This window comes from Coturnix japonica, chromosome 3, assembly GCF_054131305.1.
Source record: "Coturnix japonica strain WE chromosome 3, WE-NBRP24, whole genome shotgun sequence".
Classification (NCBI taxonomy): domain Eukaryota; kingdom Metazoa; phylum Chordata; class Aves; order Galliformes; family Phasianidae; genus Coturnix; species Coturnix japonica.
The window spans coordinates 29,114,344-29,135,342 of record NC_140665.1 but is presented as its reverse complement, the minus strand read 5'-3'; the positions used below and the strand labels follow the sequence as shown (position 1 = coordinate 29,135,342).

Genomic DNA, 20,999 nt, shown 5'->3' with positions numbered 1-20,999 from the left:
GGCTTCATTCACACACACCGGCCAAGATGTCGGTTGCCTCCTGGCTGTGGTGCCCTTGGCTCTGACTTGTAGCATATGCTAAGCATCCCCAGGATTCAGCAGAACAAACTGCTTCTGGGATTCTCTGCAGGCAAGCAAGTGGAAATGATAACAGGTCATCTCTTTCCACCTGGTCTTGGGAGAAGAATTCCGTCTCTTGGAGCTTTAACTTGTAGGGCTGCTACTGGAATAGTTAATGCTTTGTTCTAGCTGTAAATCAAGCTTCCTTTCAAGCAAAATTACCATATGAGTTATCTAGAAGTAGCGTTTTAAAAATATCCACTTCTCAAAGGAAAATGAACAAAGCCTGAAAGAGCTGTTTTAGAACAATTAAAAAAAAAAAAAAAAAGATGTAATCTCTACAGCATTGCAAATTCTGGCTCATGCGCAAAGCCCTCAGACTGACACAAGCACATTAACTGCAGTGAGTCAAGGAAGGCTCTCAAATTAAATCCTCATCTACACTGCTGACACACTTCATGGCCTTAGGTATGTCTCATCAACACCTCTGAGCTGTAAGATACTCATAACACTCCCAAGCATTAGGAAAATTAATTCACTAGTAACTGCAAAGCCCTAAGTAAATGTTTACAACAATTAACAACCAAGTTTGGGTGATGATGTTTTTGTTGCTGGAACAAAAGGAAATCTAAACTGCAAGCAGAACTACCATGAATGGTGGAAAATAAAACTGAAGCAAAATACCCTTCACTTTTTAGATCTCTAAAGACTTATTTGAAATCCAGAACAATAACAAAAAACCAGCCAATCTGTGGTTTTGAACAACTTGACATAACTCTGAAGAACTTTAGGATGATATACAAGGAATTATACATCTAAACTTTGCAACTGCTTTGAGTATACAGTTTTATAAAGAGAACTCAGCTGATCCCACAGTTGCAAAGATATTTCCTGTTGCTTTGCATTTAAATTAAACCACTCAGTGACTTACACTGTGCCACAAGGCAACACACAGATGATCACAGAAAATACATTAAACAATTACCAAATCTCCCACTATCAAGTATCTTAGCAGTCGCTTCCTTCAAAGACTGAAACACTCTGAGGGTTGGAATTAACAGGTGTGATGTGGCTTAAAACACCCATGTACGTACTCTAACCTTACTCACCTCAGTATGTAGCAGCTGAACTCTATGTGTGGTATCTCCCAGTTTATAACACAAGCTGGAGACTGATATCCATTTGTACTCATTACCAAATCTATATGAATTCTGCCCAAGTTATTTAGCATTAAAAGCTTCCATCCTTTGAAGATAAACAGGTTAACAAGCTTTAAAATCATTAATGAAGTAAGGCTAGAGGAATATCCTTCTGCAAAGCATAAACATTGGCTCAGCTAATATCTCATGCCATCAACAACGAAAGATCATTAGCAGACCCAGGCCAAGATGCTGTGGGAAATAAGTTGAAGGCAACAACAGCTGGAAATATTTGGCTCATACAATAAAGTTTTGAAACCCTTTGGATACTGGATCGCCAAGCTTTTTTTTTTTCTTTTTTTTCTTTTTCTTTTCTTTTTGAAAAACAAAAATCAGAAATATTTCATCAGCACTTGCATGAAAAACAAGGTCAACAGCACCCAGGCATACTGTGACACTGTTACCTGTCATGTGATGATGCACATATCCCTCTCCTTCCCTCCTTGTTCCTTCCAAGCATCTGTTTGCAGAATGCAAGTAGTAGTTCATTCTCAGAGGAAAGGTATCTGTCTAGGAATAGACATAGGTCTCTGTATTACACATGGAAATACAGTCTTCAGGTGCTTTGATGATGAAACAGTGCTGCATTTCCTAATGGCTCCCAACCACAGCAGCAGTTTTAGCCACATTCAGACTGAGGCAGCCCCAGATTCCTACAGTGGATCTACATAAAGATACAAAATCCCAGCGAACGCCTCCTTCCTTTGAGGCAAAGGCTGCAAGAGAGGACAGTCAGCTCTCTGCTGAGTCAGGGCTCAGCCAGATGAAATCTGCTTACCTGCTGACCAGTGTAACAAGGGATGAGAAAATTAAGAAAGCAAATACTTGTGTACTGTTGTACAGGAACACCAGACACTACAGGGACCTGGCTGTGTTCACTCCGCAAATGTAAACAGAAAAGATGATTCCTGTCCTAAAAAAACTGACATAAATATTTTCCTATCTGACCTTAAATTGTGAAACCCAAACTAAACATAAACCAAACACCCTCTTTAATGGTGATTATAGCCTTGCTGGTTTCTCTGCACAAAAACAACAGTATGACTGTATGAAAGGTTGCAAGGAAAAGTACAGCAATGAGACTTTGTAGCTGGCAGAAGGTTTTCATCTAGTGCCTGATTTAGTAGTTGGCAACCCTGCAAATGGCAGGGGGCTAGAACTAGATGATCTTTAATGTCCCTTCCAAGCCAAGTCATTCTACAACTCTATGATTGATTCGTCCCTCAGCTTAGAGCGTGCACAGCAGCTGGCTACACAGCAAGTGATTTTAAACAACAAACAAACTACATTAAAAAACAAAAAGGAATTAACTAACTATGCACTGTTGAGCAATGTAAACTTGTAGATAAAAGTATGATTCGTCCAGGTTTCATAGCTACTTCACCTGGACAAAAGTCAAAGTCCAAAATCCAAAGTCCAAAAGCCACCAAAGAAGAAAAGTAACCCATTTTGCTCCTTGCCTGAGTATTGTGAGGAAGTGGGTCCCTCCTGTTGTCCTCACACAGCTCTGCAGTGACTGGTACACAGTGAACGTGGAACAAATCCAAAGAGTGCTCCTCTCCCATGGTATCATTTTTTTTTTAATTTATTTTTTTTCTAATACATCGGAAAGGAAGAATAACTGAGACAAAATATATTTGGACTCAGTCAGTACAGCATGACAAGGACTAAGTTGTACTCTAGGCCTTTGAGTAAACAGTGATGTGTCTTGTGAAATGTTCGAAACAACAAAATAAATAGCTTTTAAAGACATAAACTGTCTGTATAAACAGAGGGTGGGGGAGCACTACTGGATGACCAGCACCTTTTGAAGAAAAATAGAAACCAGCATCCCTCCTTTTTTGCAGGAATAAATAAGTATTCTACAGGACAGCAGGCAATGGATGTCCAGGTACAACCTCCCACACGCTTCCTGCCCAATACTGCTAACCATAGACAGAACACAGTTCTATACCACAGAGAGCAAAAGAGAGACTGAAGGCACTACTGGTACATTAGATCCCTGTAATAAGCATGAAATCCTTTAAACAGAGTTTGTGGAACAGTTTGAGGGGAACAAATCTCTGCTGATCCCTACAAGAAAAGGGGCAGTAGTCTAAGCATGGGATTACCAAAAGATATATACAGTGCAAGTAGTGGTCTAGTTTTCTTTTGAACCTAGCAGAGATACATGGATTCTTATCTCTGGGAATTCTCTAAATTAGTTGCACAATTTAGTTGCACTAAATTAGTTGCACATAAGCATATCTTGCTCGATCTTCCAGTGATTTGGTCTTCTTGCTCCCTCTGGTACTGCCTGAAGCAGCTCTCTGGAAGTCTTTAGGAACCTTCCAGTTTCCAGCCTAAATGTATTCATGATTAGATAATAAACACTTGATCTGGAGCTAATGCTATCTTCTTGCATTGGATTTTTCCCTCCTTGATATATAACCCTTCAATCCATTTACAAACAGTTGTCCTATTCTCTTTTAAGCTTCTGCCCGCCAGGCTAAACATATCAAGGTCTTTTTTATCTCTTAGTAAGGAGTGACAGGAAAACATTCGATCCACTCCTTTCTTCTAAGCAGCGTGCTAATCCTTGTCTACACCTGTCTGAATTCAAATTAAGCTTTATGTCAAGCAAAATGTTCTCAACCATACATTTGAAACTTTATCCTCACCACATCTAATGGCTTGGATACTTCCCTATCATCTAAAAACATTTTGCTTAGCATGCCCTAAAAGCACATTAGGCTTTTCACTGCTACTTCACTTTGGTTGCTCAGGGGCATCCAAAATTTTGGTTAGCCATCAGATTCTCCTCTCTGTTTTCCTCTGTTCTTCATATCAAAAATCCAACAGCAAGAAAAGCAAGGCTGTTCACTGCAGAGGATGGCAGCTGTGCTGCTCCTTGCCAGGCTGCAGGGCTGAGTTGCATGTTAAATTCTGTGCCACTTTCTTAAATCAAGAAGTGGGATTAGCTTGCTAGGCACAGAGCTTATTTCACAAGATTTAGGTATTGCAGCAGGAGTACAATACTTCCCTCCGGTAAAGGATTAACTTTCTCATTATTTCTCCAACAACAGGTACTTGTGATTGTATGTGGGGGAAAGCAGCAAGAACTGCCAGAGAAGTACTTTTACTTACAGGTAAGTAATTTATTGAGCTACAGGAGGAAACTTGCTTATAGATCTGAAAACAAAACCAAGTAATTAGATTATAAAACACTATCAGGATACAGCTAAATGCTCTGGCAGTCTGCAGCCCCAGCAGTGCAGCACTGGTAGACAGCTCACCCAAAGCTCTTCCTTGACAGAACTGGGGCCATTGTAAGCTGAAGAAACAAATCAATACCTTTTCTAGGCCAACCTCAAGGGTGCTCACTTTGTTTAATACAAAATGTTCAAAAAGAGACAGGCCTCAAGAAACAAAGGCATGTTTTAAGGGAACATATTTACTCCAGCTCCAAAAACACACCCCAGCCCAGAAGAAAAACAACCCAAACCTCAACAACAGAAAACCCAGCTTTCTGCTGTGGCATGTGACTGACATTTGATAGCTCTGCCTGAGGTTTGGCAGGCCTATGGTGGTGATCGGGGCTGAAGGAGGGAACAGCATCGCTGGAAATGTACAACTGGCAAAAACCAACAGAGAGAAAAACCAAAAAGCTCCCTCCACAAAGCCCAAGATCCCCAAGAGGAGCCCGGCAAGATAATTTCAGGAATGGGTAAAATTAAATTAGCACCGCTTTACGTCAGATGAAGCATTTATTTTGGTGAAGTTGTATCAGTTTGTTCTAATGTAGGACATGGTTCACGGCTTGAAAGGCTCAAGGAGAAAGCTTGAGTCCATTTTCAAGGATTGCAAAGAAGGTAAAATGCAAAGTGTCTGACCTCAGAAATCTTATAACCTTCTTTGATGCCCACAGGGACATGAAGCCACAGGTGATACAAGCATCTGATTAGGGAGAAGATGTGAAAAGCACAAGAAGCAGAAAAACTGAAAGTCGTAATAACCTACAGAAATGTGAAGGCTGAAGTCTAATGACGTCTTTGGAAAAGAAGTCTAAAACTGCTGAATTCAACATGAGTGAAAGACAAAGAAAAAAAATTGGTTTTTGAAGACCAGTCTGCCAGTTGAACTGCCCATTTACATCATGGCTGCTGGATAGCACCAGAAAGCTCTTTGCCATGACTAACAGTGCAGAAGAGCAAGATCAAATTTACAACTTACTTATATATATATATAAGTACTCAAATACATAAAACTGAAGTAACACATTTCCTGTAAAACTGCTTATTTAACTTCATGTGCACAAACTCAGGGGAAAGCCTGACTTTCTGCCCCGTAGTGGGTCAAAAATACAAAAGGAATTACCTCAAAAAATGAACTGAAAGTTGAGCAGAGACAGAGGTAAGATCTTAACTTCTTCCTAAACCTGAACACTGTGTATTTCTGGATCTCATGGCACCACAGAGAAAAAGAATATATTACATTTAAAGCATTACTTTCAAATACACTTGATGACCTGCAGACAAGCAACTGATTTGGTATAAGCAGAGGTACATTTAATTATAGCACAGGCTGTGGCACTACTCATCTAGGAGTCCATGAATTCCTTCCTGGATACTTGGCTCACGTGAGGAATATCCCACAGGTGCACCCTAATATCTTTCTTGTCAATTAGCCAGAGAGAAGGATTTTATGCTACCCTACCCCTGTATAGATCTTATATATTTCCACTAGCTTCCTCTTTTTCTGACCTCTGCATATATTGACTTCAGAATACTTAAGCAGAACACTAAGAGGAAGCACCACCTTTTCTGCCAAGCCTCCTTCCAGCTGAACCCTGAGAACTCTTTCTCCCTCCCAGCTTCAAGCTTCAAGTATGCGTGATATTTCTGCAGGCTTTCCTCAGCTGCTGCTCTCCCAGACTTACACTTTCCTAGGAAGGAAAATGCTGGCTTTGTTTTCATACAGCTGCTCGTAAACGGCTCTCACAGCTAACATCATCACAGAGATTTCTGTGAGATCCACACTTTGGGTAGCAATGCTTGTATTTTCATCTATTCTAGAACAGAGATGAAAAACATTTTTGGGCATCTACTGTGAGAGTTTCTGTCCCAGCCTTCTCAGTGCTCCCAAAACTAATTTTTCCACATATTCTATTTGTATCTTCCCATAAGTCACAGACCATTTCTGATGACCATCTATAAGGCAAGGCTAAGCTGATTTGTTTTGCACCTTTCTCACTGCTGTGATTATTTTCTGCACAGGAGTTAAAGGGGCAAATATGATATTGACATGAGGCATATTCTATGTTTCTGTCCCTTTGGAAAGGAAGATCTACACAGGGACAAGATGCCAGAACTACGGAGACTAATGGAGTTAGGCAGGGTTCAGTGCATCCCCTTTGAGGCCTTCCACCCCCTCAACGAAAGCCTTGGGAAAACTCAAATACAGGCTTGATCTTTAGGTACAATATGTGTCAAGGCCACAGAGTGCAAGATTGCAATTTAAGGTGCTTTGAATACACAACAGATTTCCCAGATGGGAATTTCCTACATTATTATTTTTAATTTTCCATTTCCTAACATTCAAATGCCAAAGAATACATCCAAGCATATTCAACTTTGAAGAAAGCAGTTAAGCAAGGACTAAACTAAGAAAGAACATTTGGCCATCTGCATCACAGCCATTACATTAACTCCTCTGAGAGATGGTCTTTTGAATCCAAGAACAGTTTGTTTTTTTAAAGTCGCTGGTGATTATCAGAGAAAAAATAATAATTGTTGGGAAAATCTTGGTTTATTCACTGACCAACATAACATTTAACTCCATCCCAAGCTCTCTACAGCATGATACATTGCAAGATGATGGCATGTTGTTCTGTGAGGGTCAGCTTCAAGGTCCAGGAAAAAACAGTTACCCAGAACTTGAGTTCAAAGGAAAGACAAGATGCATTTTTGAAATGGAATGACTGGTGGGCACACAGCATCAGGATTAACCTCTGGCAATAGAATGAGTTTTATTTTTATGCACTAAGTAATTGTATGTGCAAGTTTGAATAAGAAATGTCTCTTCAGACTGTTCTGTCCTAACCATAAGCTATCTGTTTCCTTTTCTTTCCTCCTTCAGAAGTCAGGAGATACTGTAACAACTTCAGCAACTAATGCTTCCTCAAATTCAGGGCCGCATTGTTAGGGTTTACCAACCAGGTTTGACAAAATGCTCATGGAGGGTCAGAAGGGATTCTCTTCCACTCTATGTCTGTCAGAATAGTACTTGCTGCATAGCTAGGTGCTGCAAAATTTGATGAGAGGAAGAAGGTCTCTCAGTCTATATGAAAGAAAGGAAGGAAAACACAGGTGAATGTGCTCAGATGTAACAGTAGAGAGGAAAAAGGATTTCCTCTTCTTGGAGTAATTATTATTATTATTACTATTATTATTATAGCACAGCTCATTTAATAGGGCCAAAAATGTCATTCCCAGGGTGAAGTAAAACTGAAATCCTGAAGAGTTCCTCTGATCTTGGTACATCAGTGAAAGCAGTTTGAAAGGTCTGCCTCTATTAAATGTTATGCTTGGGTAACTTCCACTAGAGATTAAGCCTTAATGCTTTATTTCCATTAGAATGTCCTTTGAATGGGGTTTTTATAAAAGCTTAAATTAAATGAGAAAACATTTAGGTCAGAACTTGTTCATAGCAATGTATCTTCAGGACGTTAATAGCCTGGGATTCAATGAAATGTATTGTATCATCTGGCAATCAGTAAACAATGTCTGGGTAATTCTTTTTTTTCTTTCAGTGACCCTTTCATAGCAACTCGAGCAAGTGAGGCTGGTAAGCAAGAATGCGGTGTCACTCACTGAGACACAACCTGAAAGGGGCACATCTGCCTGCTGGTCGATATGTAGCTGTGCATACATAGTACCTCATAGCACATGCATCTGAAAAACAAGCGCAGCCTATGCACCAAGTTCTGTTCACATTTAGGTAGGTCTGTATCCATCTCACATCTACAGTTTTACTGAATTTAAAAGACAGAGCTAATCTTTAAATTGGATCAACAAAAGCACTGTCTGAGTCTCTGAATTTAGTGGAGATAATCAAAAGGCGTCTTAAAGGGTTTGAAGAGAAAAATCTTCCTGCTTCAGCACTTCATCAAAGGGATTAACAAATAAATTAACAAACATTTAATGAAAATCTCTGAAGGAAAACGTGTGAGAATGTCACATTGTCTGTCCCACATACTTTGAGTCTTAATCCAATCTCTAGCTGCCTGAAATTAAGGTAAATCCTGCACTGTCTACCACCCCCTCCCAACTGATGTTAGCATTATTTATTGTACCTCTCCTGGTGTCTCTTTTCCTTTCCACCAAGGGCTGTAAAGAGGTGAGGTATGAAAATATTCCACAGCAGGACTTAAAAACCTCTCATGCAGAGCTTTTTCCTGATCCAGCTGGATGTCAGTGTATGAATGAGATAGACAACCAAAGTAGCAGTGCCTGAAAAAGGGAACATTTTCAGAAGAAATCTATTGTCAGAGTGCATGTGCTTTCTTACAGCACTGAGGAGGTTAATTGCATCAGCATCAGAGTATGCTACTCCATGGCTCCAGCCCTGAAAAGTCATCCTACTATAAAAGCACCTCTATATTTCTTGTAACAGTCTAATCTTTTGACAAAAAAAGTTACTCCCCTGATTTGCAGTAAATTACAGCACTGGGCAAAACTTCACTAGAAAAGAAACGTTCCTGTCCATCCACTTTTATCTATCCACAAGATACAATCAGTTTGTGTTGCATAAAGTCTCCAGAACATCCAGTTACAATTTCAGCCAAGGTTAACTTGCAGCCCCCAGCCCCCCCCTGCCACAAACCCTGGGCTTGCTCTGGAGGTGCGGGGCTGCTCAGGAACACACTGGTGATTTTCCACTGTCTATGCAATACGCACACTGCGGCATTTCTCAGGTGTCTCAGTCAACATGCATGGCTCAGGAGCTTCTAACCCTGCAAATCCGTTTCTTCATGATGTAGCATGCCTGAAAAAATCTTTAGAGAAAGCAGCAAAACTGAAACTGTTCTACCTACTTGTTCAATTTGTTCAATAAGTTAGGAAAATGAACTCTTTCTCCTTTCTTCACTCATATTGTCATGTTCCCTCCCCCGCCCCCCCCCCCCCCCCTTCCCTTTTAAAACATTTTTTTCACATCCACCTGAATTCTCAAAAATCACTGCTCTTTGCTTTTGGTTATATGTAGAGGATGAAAGGAAAACACTTTATAGGATGTATTTAAACAGGCAAGTGCAGTTAAAAAAAAGCCAGAATAAACACCACGTAAGAAATCTGAGACTGTCCTCCTTGGGGAAGGGGAGAGAGAAAAAGTGTTATAGCCTCCATACAGCCCCCTCCTCCCTATGCTTGCCCTTCACTCCCCACAAGAGCCTCCAGAAATGCAACGTATTATTAAGAAAGCAAACCAGCAAAACCTCACTTTAGCTCATTCTTTCCCATCCCATCCTGATGCCACTGGCTTTTTCCATCCTGTGTTCCCTCTTTTACCTGGCAGGGCTCCTCAGTTTGAATAAAAAATATTATAAACAGCCAGACTCTTCCTAGTTGTGGAGATGGAAGTTATTATTTCAAGCACAGTGCCAGGTCCCCAACTTAAATAATGTCCCAACCATGTAATGCTCGAGTACATAACTGACGTTGACTATCGTTACCTTTTACCTGTGCAGCTTATATTAATTCCACATGCCTGCAAAGCACCTGCAGAAGCTCACAAAGGAGGCAAGTTGTGTAAGCTACTGACAGCACCAACTAAATACAGAGCAACTAGTTTGAATTTCATAGGAATACTTCCACTCCACAAAACTACACGTGACATATCTGGAAAAGGATGATGGCCAAACACAATGCTTATTTGTAATCTTAAATCCACTACATTTCCTGACCTACTTTATTTCTCCTCATCTGGCACAAACAGGCTCAGAGAGAGGACTTTTTGCAGCAGCTCCATGTAGAGAAAGAATTTACCAAAAGCAGAGGATCTTCTGGAGCCTGTCCATTGAATCTTTTCCTCATCCTTGCAGAGGTCTTGTATCCCCCAACACATCTTTCCCCACTTTCCCCAGATCTGCTTTGAACTTCATTATTCCATTTGAACAATCAGATGGGGCCTTCTTCAGTCTTCTAGTATGAATTAGGAGGAAGGTACCTCAGAAGTGTCCCGATGTTTTCCCATATCAAGCCGAGTGGTTCACAGAACCTGAACACGTCAGGAGATGCCCGCCCATTTGGAAGCATTTTAACTGATCTGATTTAACCGATCTGAGTCCAGAGTTGCAATGTAAGATCTAGTTTATTTGTTTATTCAACTGCATTATGATGTCCTGGGAAACTTTAAGTTGCTTATAACCTATGAAGTGATATCACTGAAATGAAACAGCAGGTCACAATGTCACAGCTGGAAATCTTGAATCCATCATAACAAGATCTCCAAGTTTCCAATTCAAAAACCTCTGAAGTGCTGAAGTATTTTTCCTCCTAAGTGTATTTAGCTCAGGGTTCTGCTTTCCATGGCTCATTGTGAATAGGATTGATGTTAAGCTAGATAAGGTTTCTCCTGAAAACCTCAGCTGTGATAGTGCTGCATATGGAAAGAGTATGAAAAGCTGTGGTGCAGTACTGTCTATCCTGAAGGCAGGGTTACTTTGCCATGCTGCCATGTCATGGGTTCTTTTCAATCTATGGAAGCACATGAAATACAAAAACATTACAATTCTGATGACAGAAAAGCACTGACCAGGAATGAGGTGTGACACGGTTGGTAACTGCTTGTGGCAAAGCATGATTTATGAACTTAAGATCAAGCAAGAGATCCAGGATTCATGAAGAGAGGATCTCCTAAAATACATACTGTGTTTAAAAGATTTTATCATCAAGGCAGACAACGTGACCATGCAAACAGGTGCATGGAAGAGAACCCTTATCGAGAAATCTTGTGTTCAGCCTTTTCCTATTTGACAATTGGATTTCAACCTTCGTGCATCCTTATGAGTTTACAGACAAGAAAAGTAGCAGAAGAATGATGCTGAAGTTGTTTGGATAGACCTAGGGCCTCAAGCCTCCAGGTTTTCCAGAAGATGGATAAACTTGAACAGAAGCGCACACACTTCAGAAGTACCACTTCCTACAAGTACTTCAGTGGAAGAGGAAGTTTAGTCTGTCTAGTATCAGTTGTCTAAATATTCTCTTCTATAACAAAACCACTAATTGAAACTGCTAATAGGGACAATGACTCTATTTGTAGAACTAGCATCCAGCTAATGTGGAAGCTCAAATCCAGCAGCAGATTTATACCCATACAAAATCCCATATCTCTTTGTCAACCACAGAATGGTTTGGTTTCCTTCAATCCCTTCAGCTGACTACGGTTCATTTATGAGATTACTATTTCCTCAGAGCTCACTCCACAAGATGTGTCTGTGGAGGAGAAAAAAATAATCACAGTCTTCACACAAAAGTAGTTGGGAAATACTCTGCTATGAATCTTTGGCAGATTTTCCTCCCTGGATTTGTAAATCCAACTAGGATTAATCAGCTTAACCAGAAAGATTATTAAACACTGTTGAACTGCAAAATATTATCTGAGAAATTTTGCTATGATCAGGAGAAATAAAAGTTAAGCAATGAGTGCTCCAACTCTTGGCATATAAACTACAAAGCACTATTTCTTAAAGATAAAAGTCACAAGACCAGTACTTTAGTGCCAACTGTAAGTACCTGGAGAACAAGGAGTTACCTGATACACCTTGATATCCACATGCTGTAGCCACTTCTTTCTTTGTTTCCCTATGGCTTATGCCCCAGGGAAACAAAAAGAAGATGGAGATGGGGGAATTGAAGGTCTCCTTCAATTAAGTAAAAGGAATATGAAGCAGTCAGGAGGCTCACAAGAAATCACCTAAGAAATTTTGGGGAGGAATGAGGGGGAATTAATTCAGCTCTGATTTCAACAGACAGGCTGAAACAGAAAAATATAGAGATCTTTTTCCTCTTGACTCTCCGTATCTGAATTATCAGCACCAGAATTCACTATATTACTGAGAGAGAATTTTACATATAGAGGACTCCAGAAGGAAAAATTGTTAAACACTACATTTCCCAATATGTTAACATAGGGTTAATATAAAAACATAATTTTACTGCTTGAAAAAATTAAGGATGATGGCTTTATCCTTCAACACAGTGCAAATGAAACAAAGAAAAATAATAAATTAAATAATAATAAAAGAAACAAATCCATTCCCCTGCATAACCCTGGAAGAAAGTTTGTTCATGAACTGCATGGCAGTGTATGCCTCTAAAAGCTACCAGGAGGATACGAAATAAAATCTCTCCCCAGCACTTCACACTCTTCCATGTAACAAATTTAAAGAGAAACAAACAAGTTGTACGGGATATTGATGAGTCTCTGAACAATCACTCTTTTCATCAGGATCCAAACTGAGTTCCAAACGCCGCCTGGAACATGCCTAGCTATTTCTGTTCCACAGCAATACAGTCATGGAAAGTTTTCCATGTACCACACCAAGGCCACAGAGCAAACAGTTTATCACTGAGTGCCTGAGCTTGCACAATAAACAACAAAAAGAGAGCAACACACGACAAAACCTTGAAAGCTGAAATTTGGACTCTAATTACCTGATCAGAAGCTCTATTGAATGGGTTGTGTGGGATAATTTCTTGTTTAGAGAACAAAAGCCGATCCTCTTTGTCTGGACTCTAATCTTGGTTTTATAGTGGATAATTATCAGTGCTATTTTCCCTGGAACGCAGTTTCTCTGCACAGATTTAAAAGAATAAGTCTTTTTCTATTCCTCTGAGAAAATAGCACATTATGTAGCTGCTCCTGTATAGTTTTTGTCCATATTTGGGGTGAAAAGCAACCAGCTCAATTCTCAGCTATGCTTTGATTTCCTTCAGCTCCCTGGCAAGACAGCGCAGAATACCTACAAAAGGCCTCCCTCAGCAGCACCAAATTGGTTTTGAGGTTCTTTTTTTTCCCCCTTCCCATTCTCCTTAGCCCCTCAAGATGCACCAGGTTTCCCAGCCAGAAGCCATGGACTAAACAGATTTTGGCCACAATGCACATACCTGTATTATTCAGGAGTAAGAGCTAGCAGAGGAGATCCCAGAGTATACCAGAGGCACGCAGCAACTAGACCTATTACGGTTCAAAGACATTTCCTGGTGGGATTAGCAGGCAGCTGTGTTAAAGAGCAAATGAGTGATGTTCGAGCCCAGTGGCTCCTTCTGTGCTGTACTTCATAGCTGAGGATCTGCAGAACTCACAGTTGCCCACTGGGGTGCCTTTGATAGTCAGATGCCAGTGTGGGAAACAACAAATTACTTGAGAGCCATAGGTTTGATTACTCCTAAGACATAATGATTTTAAATAATAAAGGACAGTACAATTCAGAACATGGTATTTCTGTAACTTTCATAAGAAGTCCAGTAAAAATCCAGAGGAAAAATCAGACAAAGCCAGGATGACTTGCCCCACTTTGTTATCCACCTTAAAGATATACAGAGACAAGAAGACCTCAGAGTTTCATGCATCTTATTAAAGTCTTTCCATGTCTTCCCCATATTTTTCTTTCTACAACAGCTTACTGAAGTACTTTGGGCAGGTCCACTTTATGACTGTGTGATCATATAATTGCAAATGGAAGACTTCTCCAAAAAACCAGCCCAGGGATGCTGAGCTGAATGGAAAGTACACACTGATCAAATATTTACTATTGCTACCAGGGATGGAGTCGAGAGGTGGTGTTTCCATGACGTTTTGTTCCTGTAAGACCAAGAACTGTTCTATAAACTTTGAATGTCACTTGCAATTGCTGAACTCACACCAGAAGGAAGCAAAGAGATTCAGAAAGGATGAGATTGCTTTTTCTCAGGGTAGCACACATAAATAATACTTATTGGTAAATGCCATTAAAAAATGAATCCTCATGGTGACTGTGAGCAGTAACTGATTATAACAAAATAATTTACATTTAACAGCAGGGTGACACAGAGACTCGGTGTAAGGTTATCTTGCTCTGTTGTACTCTAATAGGCATACATGCGTAGCTGTGAGTTTATTTTAAAAAGGATATTCATATTCCAAAAGTCTGTTAAGAGTAATAAACTATAAATCCTAGGTGCTTCCATATCATCCGTTGGCCAGAGCTCTCAGAACAATCTATGACAATCAGCGAATAATAAAATATTACAGCTTCTAGACTGCATCAGGTCATTTCTCACCATCTCTTTGAAAGCTGCTGAGAGAGACGTGGAATTAGGTATAAACTGGCTGGACATGCAGAGAGAGCAAACAGGGACAAGAAATGTGAAATACATGCCATGTTCAAGGCAGCAACAATGGAAAATCCAAAATAAAGTGTAAAAGTTCAGCACAAGAGATTAAAATAATTCCAGCAGCTGATGCTTTTTTTCTGGCAGAGCAGAAGTTTGTCTCTTATAAGAAATGTGCAGATAGCCTGAAACAGCTGCCTTCACCCCATTACCTGTTTCTTTGCACCCTTCTGGGGGTACAACAAACCAAATCAAAATGGTTTGGAAGTGAGTACAGCCAGTTTGCCTGCAGTGCAACTACAACTACAGCTACAGCTTAGGTTTGGGATAGATGGAGATTTCACTTATCCTTTTATAGAGTACTTTATATACAGTCTGCAATTACTTATCACAAAAACAGAAAAGAAAGTCAGAATTGTTGGGGTGGCTTTATACCACTGTTTCTACCGTGCTCCTCAGTGCCTCTGACACATAATTTATCACACTGCACAAAGTACTTTTAAAATTGCTGTTAATTAAATCCTACACTGCAATTTACCTGAGTCTCCCCTGCAATAACTTAGAGGTGGAGATGTTGCATAAAATTGCTTTTATTCTGCAGAATGGGAGACGGCAGCAAGTCAAATAGAAAAGAAACATTTTAGATTATAGCTTGATTTTAGATGCTTCCTGCTTGTTACAGCAGCCCCTCCCAACTCCAGCTAGAGAACATCACACAGTGTTTTAGAGGAGCACTTACTAAAGCATCATTATGTTCACTCAAAAGTAAAAAAAATATTAGAAATGAATAGACATAGTGATGATGTATTTCACCCCACAGAGTATCCATTTTTCTTGAACAATTTCCAGACAAGCCTATATGTTCACGCATATAATATCTAGCAAGTTTTTGCTAGCATCTGATTTAAACGTGACTATAAACCTCTGAAGGCTACTGTAAAATACAGACCATAAAACCCCTTGTTTCTGTTGTTTTGTTGTTGTTATTTTTAAAGAGTCTTCCCTCCAGGAATTTGCTGTGGTCACAACTCTTCATCACAAATTCACTGCACTATATTTGCTGTAAAAACAAGAAGTCAGTGCCTTCTCCATTTCCTTTTCAACAGCAGTGTTTTATGGTGTTTTAATTAATCTCCTTTTAGCTTAACAATTTAACAACTAATTTGAGCATACTTTCATTGCTTTGTTACCCCAGCTTCAAAGTCCAAGTAGCTGGTAATGAGCACACAAGCCTTGATGCTCATTATGTATCCCTAGACGGCTTCATTTCTGGATGTATCACTCAACAGTTCCTTTTTTCCTTAAGATGGTTCTGTAACACACATATATTTATGTTTTAACAAGCACAAAAAGGCTAGAAAATGCACTATCTTCATCAAAAGATCTTGGGGACATATTTATGTCTCTCATATATGTATATATGTGTGTGTGAGAGAGTGGATTTATATAAGTATCTACAGACTAATTTGTTTGCTTTTAAAATATATTAATAATAAAACAAAACATCCTTCTGATTGTACTAGACTGATCTCTAGAGCACTGAAAACATTATTTTTGTGGGTTTGGAGAGCTGCAAATATTTGCAATTTACAAATCCCTTCTTGCAGGAAAGCAGTGTCCTGCAGTTAAACACAGGGCCATTCTCTGAGAGTGATTCACTGTAGGTGAGCCCCCAAAGAAGCAGATTAGTGGATAGTGGCCAACAGCAGTATTTTCTGGAAAGGTTAAAAAAGGAGCCCTGAAAACAAAAATAGGTGGTGTTTAAAACAAACAGTACACTGGCAGCATTCACAGCCTGGCGCTCAGCATTAACCACAGTCCAGATACAGATTAAGTTCTCTCCCTGCAAACAGGAGCATGTTCTCAGTCAAAGCAATCTGACATAAGGGGCCTGATACAAGATGCAGCCTGACCTTGGCAATATGTGAGCACTCTGCCCTCCTTGCACCTGAATGGCAGAGACTGGCCACCTGCATGGAGACGTGCAGCCAGCCACTGGAGGAGGCCTCCTGGCTACCACTGGCCACCTCAGGCAGTCACTGACGCAGGAGGGATTTTGGCAGCATTTTGCATGTCTGAGGGCTGGCTGTTCAATAGCTTTGACTCCCAGCAACCAACTTCTTTTTGGCCCACACTCAGCACAGCTCAGTGTGGAAAGCTCAACAAACAGCAGTTGATATACAGCTGTAGAAGAGCACAGCACCTGAAGGCTTTTACTATAAGCTGTATAGCAAGAGATGCACTGCAGGCGTTGAGCAGCCATATAAGGCACAATCCTGGCACTAATCTGCTGCTCTCACTCAAGTCTCCCTCACCTCAAACTGCTGCAGCACAGCTCCTGTCTGTGCGGACTCCCACATAATCTCTGGTTGCACAAGCCTGGGTCTGAGAGCAGGAGCAGATGAACCTGGTGACCAGCTCAACAATCTGAAATGAAAGAAAACAAGTAAAGGAACAAGCACATCATTCATCCTTCACTCTCAACCCTGGTGTCTTTTTGTCAGACACTCCTAAAACCAAGGCAAGGGCTGCTGCTATCTCTGCAGTCCTAGAAAGGAGCAAGTCCATTGCTTCCCACTTCTACAGGGGCATAACACAGAAGCACCTGTAACACTGATGCTCCTATGCCCAGAAAGCTGCCCCGGTAGCAGAAGGGCTCCAGGCTGAGACCAGCTGGGGCTGAATCTGCTTTTGTGCAACCTTTCCTGTCCCAACCTGCCCAGACAAACAGGACCTGAAAAGCTCGTTCCTCTTCCAAGTTTTCATATGAGAGAAGAGCTAGTTTTGCAAAACAGACTCAACCAGGATGAATTCTACCCTATCTGCACAGCATCTGTAGAAAAATGTGGTTTATAGAGATGTCCAATGCATCCAAGGAAGTATTTCCTGTCATGTTTGTAGGCACTCTCATGTCTCACATTTCTGAAAGGAGAAACCAGCTTTTTCCTGCACTCTAGAACAGCTGTCGCAAAAGGCTTGAGTAAATAGACACTTTCAGCACTGCTTTATTGGTCTTGGGAATCATTTTTGTCAATGAAATCCAATTAGACATAACTGAAACTTGGTCTCTTTGATCTATCACTGGGACTCACTGCAGCTCACCACCCAACAAAATCAAGTACTAATATAAAACACTAAAGCAAGAAAAGCAGACTTTCTTGTGCACATCTGGTACTAAAAATTCGGAAAGACTGAGGAAAGAACAAACACTCCAGCACTGACAAGAAAGCATGATTATTTGTAGAGCAACTTACTTGTTTCTGTGGAAAAATGCTGGTTTGAAACCTGGCTGCAACCATGAGTTAAGGTAAGAGTCAGCAGGAATCAAGACACAGCACTGCTAAAGCTGTGGAGCCTGGCCTTCTAGCTTCAGGTATCAGACACACAGCCTTAAGCCAAGCTGTAAAAGTTGCTGTGAGCTCAGCATCCCTTGTTCAGGCCCTTTTGAGAATGATCAAACCAGCAATGACAGCATGTATACAAGTGGCAGCACAGAAGAGAAGACATTAGAGAAAAATAGTTATAATTACATCTGTGCTCATTCAGGCTGTTTGTGTGGGCACAGACATTGTATAACTTCCAGTGAAAACTAATTTGTCTTCCTCAAGAATGCTTCACGGTGAAATGAATCTTTGTGCCACTCTCAGTGTTAACATTGTTGAGGAGGTCCATGTGAATGAGTTTAGACACAGTATGAAGAATGCAAAAGAATGTTTTGGTCTGTATCAGAAGAGAGGCATATTTGCAACCCTACTTACATTTCAAACAAGCAGCCAAAGGCTCTTTATCTCCCACAAGAGAGGCAGACAAGGAAGATCTTGTTTATTCAAACTACAGAATTTTATAGATGGTCTGAAGTTGGGGAAAATATTTTAACTAAATGAATGAAGCTCGAGCTTCTCTAGTGCTGGGAAAATACTTTATCTTCTCTGTTTGATCTGGGTGGCTATATGAAAGGACACAGAGGTCTGATTTTGCAATGCATGCAGGCAATCTTGTTTGTGAGTGGCCCAATGCCACAAAACAATTTTAATCTGAAATGATCCTTTCCATTGACCAGGTTTCATTCTCATCTATTTATTAACCTGGTTGTCCATTTTCTTTCCAAAGCTAGATTTTGTTGGACTGAAGTAAAGCTACTTTGCATTGCTGTGTGTCCCTAGAGATGCTGCCAATACTTCCAGCCTGTCTCGCCTGATCATATTCATGGTTTACCCCATTCTAGCCCTAGCAGGATCAGAAGGTGCATGTGAGCCAACCCACATCTTATCTGAGATACTCTTCACTGTCCAAATATTTCACTCATGAACTGTCTGCTCCTATGACCTGAAGTCTTCATACACGTGCACTGTCTTTGTACTTCACTAATGCCATAAATAATCTGTGAGATTACTTTTATCGTTTGTTCCCACTATTTGGCAATTTCAGCAGCTCTAGAGAAATGCAACATGTTTCCCTTTCAATTTGTCTGTAAACTTTAAAACCCAAAATGGATCACCCATATACAGGTAATTTTTTTACTCTCAGTTCATGTTTTTCTCTTGAATTCCTCATATTTTCTGAGACCTACAGTGAAAAATGTGAGAGCTTCTCTGTCTCTGTGAGGAGATGAGATGCAGGTGTTTGAGTCATGAATTAAAATAATCAAGATTTCTCTATTAGTTCCTTTAATTTTATCTATTGGAAATATATGTGACCATTGGCTAGCGTTCTTCTTCTCCTATGTGTTAGCTGAGGCAGAGACTGCATAGGCCATGTGTCACTTGAGATGGTATAGGTTTGTCAAGTGAAAAGAAAAACTGAGAGGGAAAAGCTCCTCACAAACACTGCAGATTCCTTTATGCACTCATGTTCTTCCCAAAATGGGAAAAATTGTAGTAGTACAAGTGGAAGAGGAGAATCTTCTCCTCCTTCACAGTGCCAAGGACATTCAGGTTCAATCCCTTTATAAAAAGTCTACTAGAGAGAAATATCCTCTATATTATTCCTGTATCATTTGGATTATAAATAATTTTGTTGTGTGTGTATCTTGGGGTGCTGTGTTTTACCGCCACAGCCAAAGACTTCAGCTCTTGAGCTGCTTTGGGGGTCAACCCCATTCTGCTGTATGAGGCAGAAGATGTGCAGAAGAGTTAACCTGCTGGTGAAGCCTTCTGCTGGAGGAAAAGCATGGGTAGCTGGACATGGGTTTGTTGAAACCTACAGACTAAACTCTGAAACTACTAGAAAGTTTAGACCAGAAGAAGATTCTCTGAGTTCATCTAAAAGAATATAAAGATACCAAAAACATTTATGATTCTTAGCACTATCTTTACTTCTGCCAGCTCCTTCTGTCTCTGCCCTCTGACACTAAACCTGTATATGCTGGGGTATTTAGAGTCTCTCCACAGATGCCTCTTAAGCCTCTCAGACCAGCCATTTCCTCTACCCAGCCCACAAAACTTACAAAACAAATTGTGACTTGACCTGCATACCTTCCCGAAAATCCTACACCTACTCATCAAGGAAAATCTTGACAGCCGCAAATTTTTTAATTGGTGCTTCTCTTCTGTCTACACTGTTAAGTTAGAACTTAAGATTTAATCTGTACGTAAGTGTATATTCATTCATTAAACTTCTTCACAACAGCTTTTAAGGAACCATGTTGATCAGAGATGCTGGACTGATCAACTTTGACACAGAGAGCCCTTGCATGGGGCTGTTATGGTGAAGAGGCCATAGAAGGCAAAAGTATGGGGCACAGAAATACATAATCGATGGTTTTGTAGGCATGGTAGTGCTGAAAAAATACATAAGATTTTCCCCATCTTATCACTCTTTCTTGGAGGCTTTTAAGAGTCCTTCCTATAATGTATCTAAGGAATTAAAAGCAAAGTGGTGTTATTTTTCTCAGTTTACCCTTTTCTGTTTTCTTTTCACCCATTTCCAAAAGTTCACTAGCTTCTTTTCTTAGCACGAAACAAGAAAATGTACTCAGTCCCTTGATAAAAATTATCCATGTCCCAGTATGAAAAAAGGAAATGGTCCACAGGAACTCAAGAAGAGACTTCCTTCTGCCTGTCTCTCTTACTTCCACCATACCCATGTATTTATAAATATCACAGTTTTTACTTTTTAAAATACTGTTGTTTACTCTCCAGTGGGTGGATGATGCCATTTCCAAAGTTGAAAGCTGACCTGGTGCTTTACCAACATTCCTAATAATGCTGCTGCTTTTGGGGGAAAATGATTCTCCATAAATTACCTAAGTGCACAAATATTCCCATTGGAGAACAGGAGAAATATTGAGTCGGGAAAGGATAAAAGTCAAACCCATAGTATGCAATTGCCTGGCAAAACCGTTTGAGGTTTTGTGGTATAAAAGTGACAGGATTCTTTTTTTTAATAA

General features: G+C 40.2%; 1 long non-coding RNA gene across 1 annotated transcript in view; it reads right to left on the bottom strand.

The window, feature by feature from the left end:
- The window catches only part of LOC146761343 (uncharacterized), a 47,643-nt gene that overhangs the window by 11,634 nt on the left and 15,010 nt on the right, over positions 1-20,999 (bottom strand). The window contains exon 5 of the long non-coding RNA XR_014944672.1: positions 16,927-17,038. This is a non-coding gene — a long non-coding RNA (uncharacterized LOC146761343). The remainder of the gene's footprint in view (positions 1-16,926; positions 17,039-20,999) is intronic.